The sequence below is a fragment of the Octodon degus genome, unplaced genomic scaffold (assembly GCF_000260255.1).
Source record: "Octodon degus isolate 3935 unplaced genomic scaffold, OctDeg1.0 scaffold00086, whole genome shotgun sequence".
Lineage (NCBI taxonomy): Eukaryota > Metazoa > Chordata > Mammalia > Rodentia > Octodontidae > Octodon > Octodon degus.
Window position 1 is genome coordinate 6898176 of NW_004524662.1, and position 10588 is coordinate 6908763.

A 10588-nucleotide genomic window follows, 5' to 3' on the forward strand; every position below is an offset into this window, starting at 1 on the left:
TAAGCAATGTCCAAGTAAAGAGAGAAGGAATAAGTGTATTTGAACTACTTATCCTCTCTGTCTCTCCATCTCTGTGTCTCTCTCTCTCTCTCTCTCTCTCTCTCTCTCTCTCTCTCTCTCTCTCTCTCTCTCTCTCTGGAGCTCTCTCTGGAGCTCTCTCTGGAGCTCTTATTGCCTTTTGTTTTACACATTAAATTCAAGCAAATTTTTGAAGGTTTAGCCTGGTACTGATTTTTATGAAAGTAACAATATTTACCACTATTAATCAATCACAGTGAAGAACTAAATTAATCACAGTTACCCAGTGTACCTTTACAGATTTCCTGTGTCAAGACTTTTGTAATAGGTACTGTGTACACCAGGCCATGTGACAACTGAACTGTGCCACAAGAGGAGCAATCTCCAGAAAAATGTCAGCTCTCTTTGCAACCTTTTCTATTTTACATGATTGAATTTTTCAATTTTGCTCTAATCAACTTAAATTATTATAGGTATAATTTTGTGAAATATAAAATTAATGGAACTCAATTTTTATGGAATTATAATTGGCTATAAAATGTGTTTAATATGAGTCTAATTGGAAATATAGTATTTCATTGTTCCACAATTCATCTATTTGGAGGTATCATTTAGAAATGTGGAAAACCAAAAACTACCAATGATATACTTGGTTCTAACTGATTTCTTTCACCTTTCTCTCAACAGAAATACATCTTAAATCTAAAACTGTTCTCTGTAGAGTTACAGAGAATAATCTACAGAAGACATTGTAAATAATTCAGCTTTGAAACCTAGACTACACTAGGAATTATTTGGCATTGGTTAAAAAGTTCATAATTACAAAATGCTTATTTTTCTCTATTAATTTATTTTACAGAACTGATTTCATACATTATAGCAAAGGCAACTGCTGTTTTTCAACAAATATGGAAAATTCCTTGGATGAAACAAAAGTATAATATAGACAAAATCCAAATTGGAAACACTTCATTCCTTCATTCATGCAAAACAGACAACAATGTATTCCCTTTCAAGAAGATTATAAGTTATGTAGAAAGCTAAGTACAAGAGGAAAGTATTATTTCTTAATTACTCATGATTTTGGCTAATGGTCCTCTATACCAGTTACAAATACCTATAGTCTAACAAAAGATTAGCATGGTGAACTGTGTGATTTGTCTCTCCACAGAAAGACAACTTCCACATTGCACCTTCACCTCTTAATGAGCATCTTATAGTTTTATCCTAGCATGATCTCCAAACATTTGGCTGGCATTTATGCAAGTAGTCCTACTGCAGAGTATGACTGCATAGTGTACCCAAGAGAGAATACCTGGATCTAAGTGGTCTTATTACTTATTAGGCTATTCTTTTATAATTAATTTGTATTATATCATATCAACATGCACATATCATTATGTCCAATGAGGTGAAAATTTGGGTTAGAAGAAAGGAGAAAAGTAAAACATCAAATCGTTGAACACTGATTGGAGGGGATAACTAATTGTATAATAGGATCTGAGTTCACCAAAAGTAACAAGTTATTTTAACTAAATCTTTTAAATAAACTACATAAACAAGTTATGGCCTATGCAAAAGTGCAATGCTGTGCAACAGGTAAGAACGGATTTCAACCAAAAGAGTACCCATGCTACCCTGATTCAGAAAATGTATGTCTATCACAACAGAATAGGTAATAAAACATATGCAGGAAATAGAACTATAGATTTTAACTTTTTAGTAAACAAAATCAAAATTTCTTAATCTTTTAATGTAGTACTTCAGAATCATGTTAGGTGTAATCTTCATTTTAAACAGCTTATGTTATAATTGCAATCATTAACTACAGTACAGATACTATGAAATCAGAAAATAAGTCTCTAATTTAGCATAATTTCAGGGTATAAAAAGATTCAACTTTTTCAAGTACATGGGAGACTATAAAGGTAGCATATAAAAGGGCATGAGGAACAGAAAATGAGTATGACACAAAACAAAACTGTAATATAGACAAATGTGGATAGTACTAAAGAACAAGGAAAGAATAACTGTAAGAAAGCCAGTACTTCATTAATACAGACAAAGGCAAAAGCCTAATTTTAAATCCTTACTAGCTGTTAACTCCTCTTCAAGGTGGTAATATTAACAGAGTTTACCTTACGAATTATGGAGAAATTTAATTGATATGCTGCAAAGACACAAAGTGAACTTTCAACAAATTAGAGTTTCTAGACCAAGCAAACTAGGAACATAATGTGCTCACAAAGCAAGAGAAATGCCTACCATGGTAAAACATGTCATGAGAATATGACTACCTTAACACTACAAAACCCATCTATTGTTTCATCATGTTGGCATGATGTTGCTCATCAGATGATTCATTACATATTTGAAACCTCTATCATTTCCCTAAAATGACAACTTCACATTTCATTAAGTTCAAAGAAGCTCTAAACAATGGGAATACTTCACTACTACATGCTCTTCACTACTTACATACTTTACTCACTACATGCTCCATGCATCCCTCAATAACAATCTCCACAGTAACAGTTCTGTCTCTCAAGATGGTATGCATCTCTCAACTTTATGAACATCTTTTAGGCAAAATACTAACCATCCTTTGTTACAAACTCTTTACTCAAGGTTGTTTGTGTGGAAAAGAGCCTTGGAGTGTAAGATATTGTCTGCCTCCTAAACAAAACAAAGACATGTTTACTGCCTATGCTAAAAAAAGATTCAGGTTCCCAGAACTTCAAACTCCTTGAAGTCTCCTGTCTATGCAGGTATCAACTAGCCTTCTTCACATCACTTCGTGGGAACAAGGGTTCAAAAGAATTGACTTAAATGCTGATACTCAGGTCACTGCTAATTCTGTAACAAACTGTCCTTAATCTCTGATTTAGCATTAAACTGTGGCAGGCTGATATAGTAGGGGCAAGTAGAATAAAAATCTTATATTTCTTGTAATACTTTATACCGATTTTTAGGGAAAATATACTGTCTATAATAATTGATTAAATGGTGTCAGCATGGTCTTTCAGGAGACTCTCAGAACTCCTGAAGCACATTTACTGACCACCATAACACTGACAGCCTATAACACTGGAGAAACTGCCTTGCGTCAGGGTCTGCTGAAAGCCACTGTGGTCACATACACAACAGATACCACCAGCAAATGTATTACAACAAAATGTGACTAGATGTCTGTCCCTGGAACAAGCCTTGATAAACAAAAATAGCCTCAGGAGAAGGGACTGGATCTTGTGATGTCTAATGTGGTTTAGTTCAACCCATTTGACATGGATTTACTTCTACAAAGACTATACAGCTACCTACGAATCTTAGTATAAATTACGTTTCAGCAGGGAACACTTCCAACTTTTGTGTTACCATATCAGTCAATTTTAAATTTCTTCACTTAATGTTTGGTTTTTACCACAGACACTAAATTAGATATAAAAATGGTTGACAATGAAAACATACACAACATATGTATTTAGCATGACTCATTATATTTACCCAGTTTTATAATCAACGTTATAAAATTAAAACTTTTATGGAAAACAATTTTACAATGAGATATTATTTCCAGCAGAGGTAAGTCAAGGTGTTAACTAATGTGTTTATTGGGAAGGGATGTGTGTGTGTGTGTGACACAGCAAAAGAAGCCAGGCCATACTAAATGTTCTTCCTCAAACTATTAACTTAAAAATAAGCTGTTTATTATAGACTCCTTTATTAAAAAATGAAAGTAAACTTGATTCCTAACCATGAATTCTTCTAATCAGGTAATTTCCCTGTCACCACCAAAACTAGCTTTCAAAGTAATGTTTTAATAAATGGAGAGAGAAAGAAAGTAGTTACACAGGTATAGCCCACATTACAATAGCTTTAAATTTTCCTAAGTTCATTCATAATGGAAAAAAAAATCACCTTCTGAGGAACTGAGTATTTCTCTGACAAAAAATATTTTATCTATGATGTGCCATCATCATTGACAAGAACATAACAAAGTAGAGGGACCAAATACTCATCAAGCTATGATCTACATACCATTTGCAGAATATATTTATAGATAAGATACACATTGAAAGAAATTAGTCAAACAAGTTCATCATCTCATAGACATGTTCTTGCAGTATCATTAATTGGAAGTTTCAAGAAAACAACAAATAAGTGATTAAGTAATACAGGTATTTAAAAAGTCATTAATCTACTCTCAGTAAAAAAATCTTATGTAATCATAAATCTTTAAGCTTGTCCACACTACAAATATTAAATCAACTCCCCTTTACAAGTAAAGGAACAGGATTAGAGGAAAGCTTTTTAAATATTAAAATTAAGTAATTTATAGTTTGAATAAATATCTCACCACAAAAAATTTATTCTTCTAAAATGCTTTAGAGACACACAAAATTTTTAGATATTTGTTATTTCCCCAACAACTGTCTATCTATCAAATAGTTTATTAGTTCCCTTTTTGGTAGGGTCTAGTTCCCAAATATTTCAAGAGCTATATTATTGTGATTTAATTTAACCAGCAAAAGTATTTATCTCTAAACAGCTTTAGTGTTTTTCTTTACTACTACAGTTACTCAGATTTGTAATACATCTCTTTACAGTATAACTTAATGTGCTCTGTTGCTTCCATTGCAATGACCCCTGGAGAGCATTCAACAAGTTTCATCTCAAAGATAATTTTAGAAAAAAAATTAAATATCCAACATTTTATTGACTGAATCTTGTATATCAAGCATCATATTCGATTTAAAAATTTTAATTTATGCAGTAGTTTTATAAATAAAATTTGTAAATGTTAATGCCATTTTAAAAAATTCTAACATATTCCCCAACTCATTTTCTATTTTATATCCACATAATTCAAATCATGTAGTCACAGACTTTGGTAGTTGTGAAGATTGGCAACTCAATATGCAAATAAAGAAACCGAGTCACTGAAAGGCTAACGGACCTGAGTACAATTTCCTATAAAGACAATGGAAGACTCACACCACTGCCCAGGGTTTATACCAACCCATGCTTCTATACCTGTTCCTAAGGATCTCAGCTGGGATTCATAATGTATTATTCTGAGAATCTCAGTATGCACAGCTTCTCTCATACGTGTATGTACAGTTATTACTGAGTAAGCATTCTTGCTTTTTTTGCCTGCCCACTGTTGGACACCCTTCAGTACACCCTAACTTCAGGGGCTTTCTTCCCTGGTGTATCTTACTGGCAGTTTAAATATCCTAATTCAGTAATGTTATATAACATTACAATTGTATTATTTTTAAAATACACAAGACCACATTAGCCAGAGGATGTCACAACCATAAAGAACACTATTCCAAGCATTTGTGTCCATCCTGTGATGTCCTATCAATATAGCACAGAATCAGGCCTCAGGAAATTCTTAACATTCTGAAGAGAAATACAAAGATATAGGAAATTTTTTTCTTTTCACTCTGAATGTTCTCCGTTGCTGCTAGTTGTATCAAACATGAAATGAATGCTAAAGGATTAACATACCTTACTTTACAATTAGAAGCTTCCCTATGTTAATGAGAAGTAATCCATTTTATTTTTTGAACAATTCTATTATTTTTGTACTAAAAACAAACAAAAATACTCCAAGAGATTAAACTATGCAGATGAAACCACATGCTGGAGCAGTACAGGTTGTGGAAAAATATGCCCTTATGATGTCTCCCACTATCTGTGCTGCTAACTATAACTCTTGCATATATAATTCCATTATACTTTTATAATTCAGGGTTTTGAAAATGCTTTTGAACCATTAAAGTATTTTCCTGGTTAAAATTCTTTGAGATGTTCTTAACAAGAGTCTTAGATAATGAATTTGGGCAAACTCTGGAACAGTCTTTACAGTATTATCATTCTCATTAATTTTCAGAACTACCCACTGTGTTGAGATGATTGTCATGGGCCTAAGACTTCAATTTGGCTAAATATTTTTGCATATATTTCAACATATAAGTAACTAACAGATGTTCAAATGTTAAGTTCATATGGAAGATGTAGTTAAATGTGTTTAAATTAATTATTTACTACATGAATCTTATTTTACTATTTCTTTATGACCTATAAAATTTACTCTGTACTTTGACCTACAATTGACCAATAATTCCAAAACACCTTCAACAATAGGATCTTTTAAGAACATGATGAAACTTAAACCATGTATGCATGTAAAATATTTAATATATCTAGCATCACTGGCTTTTATAAAAATACCTTAACTAGGAACTCAAACGTTATTTTATAAAATATATAGAATTCATATAAAGAATATGACTGTTCATTGTTGTTTTATTGTTACTTTATTTTTTCAAAAAAATAATGGTTTCCATTTGTATTCTTATTTGTCTTTAGCAACCTGATATATGAGACCGTCCTACCCTACCAAAAAAAGGTGAGTAGGAAGCTAAAAACAATATTACTTTAAAAGAGTTAACATAGTTTACAGTTCCATACTTTCATCCTGTTTATTCTTTTTTCTTTGCCTTTTGGTTATCTCTGCAGACTGCTTCTGTTTCCATTGTTTTATCCTTTAGCATTCACATATCAGAGCAATAAGTATTTCATTACTGGTTTATCTGTCCAGAGGCTTGAGAAGCGGTAACAATTAACCCTCCCTTCACAGTGATTGATACAGGCTTTGCTTTCAATTTGTTCCACTACACAGATCATGAAATTCTGAATGCAATCATCCTCATTGACCTACACTTTCAAACACACAGCTACAATGAGACGAAAGTAATTATTAAAAGGAACACAGGACTACTGAGATCTGAGACAAAGTCTTTTTAAAATCTGTTAGATGACCTTCTGGTAAAATTGGCAAATTCTGATGCCAGGCAAAATGACAGCTCTGTGTCTCTGTCTAGATGTGCTCAACGCAACCTGATCATTGCATGTTATGGTGACTGCACTGAGTATGGCACGTACAAAGCCACTCCAGACCTGTTATGAACAAATAAGAGTTAAACTGTTAATATTGTAGCTTAAACTTTAAAAATGTTTCAGGGAAGCTAAACTTCCTGATTTTTAAAAAAAAAAGAAAAATCTTTGACCAGAGCAAAGAATTCAGATTACAAAAGCAATAGTTTCACTCTCCTGGAAGAGTTGCATACCTGAGCTCCACATTTTTTAATCCCCCTCCCTTTGGATGAAGATTCATGGAAAGAAATGAATACATTTTTCACAAAGTCTGAAAAATAGCTTCAAATAAATATTAATCTACTACAATCGATATATATGAGGAATGGAAATGAGCTAGTAGAAGAGTGGTGACTACAGAACTATATTAAAACAAGGGTTGCAGTTAAAGAAAATCAAGGCAGGAAGTGAGGCAGCAGGCCTGAGGCTCTAATCACAGAATAGAGTGATGGAGATGGACCAATACTGCATGGATTAGCAATGAATTATTCTGAACTATAATCATATGCCTGCACAGAAGAGAGGCAAAAACTAACCATTACTCATAAACTGATCTGCTGATTGAAAGAGAGAGAGAGAGAGAGAGAGAGAGAGAGAGATTCATATGCTAAATGAAGTCACAATAATAAAAACCTATTCAAGCAACATTTTTAATGTCTTCCACATTAATATGGAGTATTTAGAGTACAAACTATAAAGTTACTGAATTCAAACAGGATTAACACTCCATTTCTTCAAAGATTAGGATGTTACATAGCTACTCCACTCTATTTTGCCTGAAAAAAAAAAAAAAACATTTTTGGAGAGCTTTGACACAAGCCAAATACAAATTTTTTAAGTATTTAGCTATAAAGAAGAAACAACACTCAAGGAATTAAGTTCCTCTGGATAATCTGAAAAATTCATATCAAATGAAGATTCAATTGTTAGAACTAATTTTGTTAGGAAGAAAAAAATCAAGACTGCTGGTAGCAAGAGATTCCTGAGATTCTTATGAACAGACTGTTTAAATGAAGAGCACTTTAATCAGTAGAGGAATCCTCACGTTCCTAATGTCTTGCTGTGCATTCTGCAGGTTAGAGTAGCAGCTGGTAGAGGTCATATATCTTTTGTGAGCTTCCCAAAAAGGCTCACTGCCAGACTGTTAAATTATGAATAAGCAATGAACAAAAGAATGCAGATACGGTGGTGACAAGATAATCCAAGCAAATTTATCTATGACAAATTTCACAGGATTAACAAATTACATTTACACAGAACAATAAAAATGTGCAAAAAAAAATGATGAGCCTACTTTTCCTTACAGCATTAGAAAAACAAAAAAAAAGTTACCAACCCACTGCATATATTTAAATCCAACTCAATATGAAATAAGACATGTATAATCCACTCAAGATATCCTAGTAATATTTTTTGCACTTTGGCAGACAGACAAAAATTGTATATATTTTATATATAATTTATGTTGTAAACAGTATACATGTATATGGCTTATATATGAACTGTGCCTACATGTACAACAATCTAATGAAGGGCATTATTAAAATATAACGCCCTTTATATAAATGAACAGAATACATACATATCTTTAGAAGTATATTATGAAAATAATTTCTGCAGGAGAAATACAAGAATACATATATATATATATATATATATATGACTGTATATTTAAAAGATAATACCAGAAATACAGTTACATAGAGCATTAATTAATGTAACGTGTAGTTCTGCATCTCTTTGACTTGATATCTCCCTTTAGGACCAGAGACAGAGGTTCTACATGTCCCATTAACATACCCTCCCAACAAATACAGTACTTCACTCTGAGTAAAACACATCCTGCACGAAGTTCAGAACTAGCACCTTCTTCTAGAGTGGCACAACAGAAAGGGAAATTCAGAGATTTAGGGAGGCAGGTGTTTATTACAGCTGTATTAGTATACAGATGATCTTTAATACAATATTAAATTTTTTCTTTGTAATAAAACTGTTGTAAATATTTTTACCAATCTTATAGGTGAAATAGTCTACCAGACATGAGATAGATAATATCAAAATGACTTATGATTCCATAAAGTAGTCTTAAAACACCATATGTTATAAAATCTAAATGATGTGAAATGAAGATTTTACATATTAATGTTTTACATAGGTATGTAAGCCATAGCCCTTTAATTTTGCATTATCATGCTGCTGCTGCTAAAATATTATAATCATGATTTTATTGCTATTTTTAATTTTATAGCCTACATTTCACCTAAACTTCCTATTGACTTTTGGTTTCCACCCTCAGTATTTCAATAAAACTTTTCTCTAAATAAGTTATTACCAACATTTTACCAAGCAACATTTTTACGTAAACAGGAAAACTGCTAAATGTGAAAGTGAATATTTAATTAAGACAGAAAATCAAAATACTTTCTTTAACCATGAATACTCAAGCACTGTTTACCTAATCCTTTCAAGTTCCCAAATTCCCACTACACATTTTGTTTTTCTTAAAGAGGTTATTTGGCTGGAAGTATTAAAACATAAAGACAAATTTGAAGTGCTGTTTTACCACTGCAAAGTATCAAAGAACAGTGATGGAATAAGATGCTAAAAAGTTTCCTAAAGTATAGTTTGGGGCAAAGAACTGTTAGATGACAGACCAATACTTTAGAAACAGGCATAGAGAAATCAAAATATTACCAAAGATATTCACCTGTTAAAGATGTTATCATATATGTGTGTAAAGGAAAACTAAATAATGGTCTACCACTGAAGTATTTAACTTTCTAATTAAAAAAATTAGTATATGTAAAACTCATATAACAGTACCTGCTTATTAGTGCAGAGAGCTATATAAACACTTTTATTACTACAATGCCAGCTAATTTTGCACAAGGCCAAATTTTGCAAGTTTTTGTACATTTCAAAAGACCATATCCAGAAATAGGCACTATACAGTGTCTTAGTTATAAATGCTCATGAGGCTGTTTCCACCCACTCGATGGAAAAATATTACAAAACAAAGATGCCCCAACTACAAACGGAGGCACACTGTGAGGCATGGCTGGCTATAAGAATAGAAGCAGGGGGCTGGCGAGATGGCTCAGTGGTCTAGAGCACCTACTTAGAACAAGCTTAGCGAAACCTGAAGCCCAGGGACCACGGTTCAATCCCCCAGCACCACATGCCAGCCAGCCCGCCCCCTGGTGGGCTGAGCTGGCCACACACACACACACACACACACACACTAAATAAATAAATAAAATTAAAAAAAAAAAAAAAGAATAGAAGCAGGGCTCGGGAGATAGCTCAGAGTCTAAGCATCTGCCTGGCAAGTGCAAGCACCTGGGTTCTAGCCCTGGTATTGCATACCCTGCCACACAGAACTCCTGGCTCATCAGGCCAGCCACCAAAACCAGGCATGGTGATGAACATCTATAATCCCAGGACTGGGGAGGCTGAGACAGGAGAATCATTATGAGTCCTAGCTGCATAGCCAGACCCTGTACGAAATAAATAAATAAATAAATAAAGCAGTTTTGAGTACTGCATACACCAGAGAGGTGTGGGTCTCTCGCAAACAGATGCTATCAGGATCATTCCACTAAAAATCTGCTGTGAAGTACAC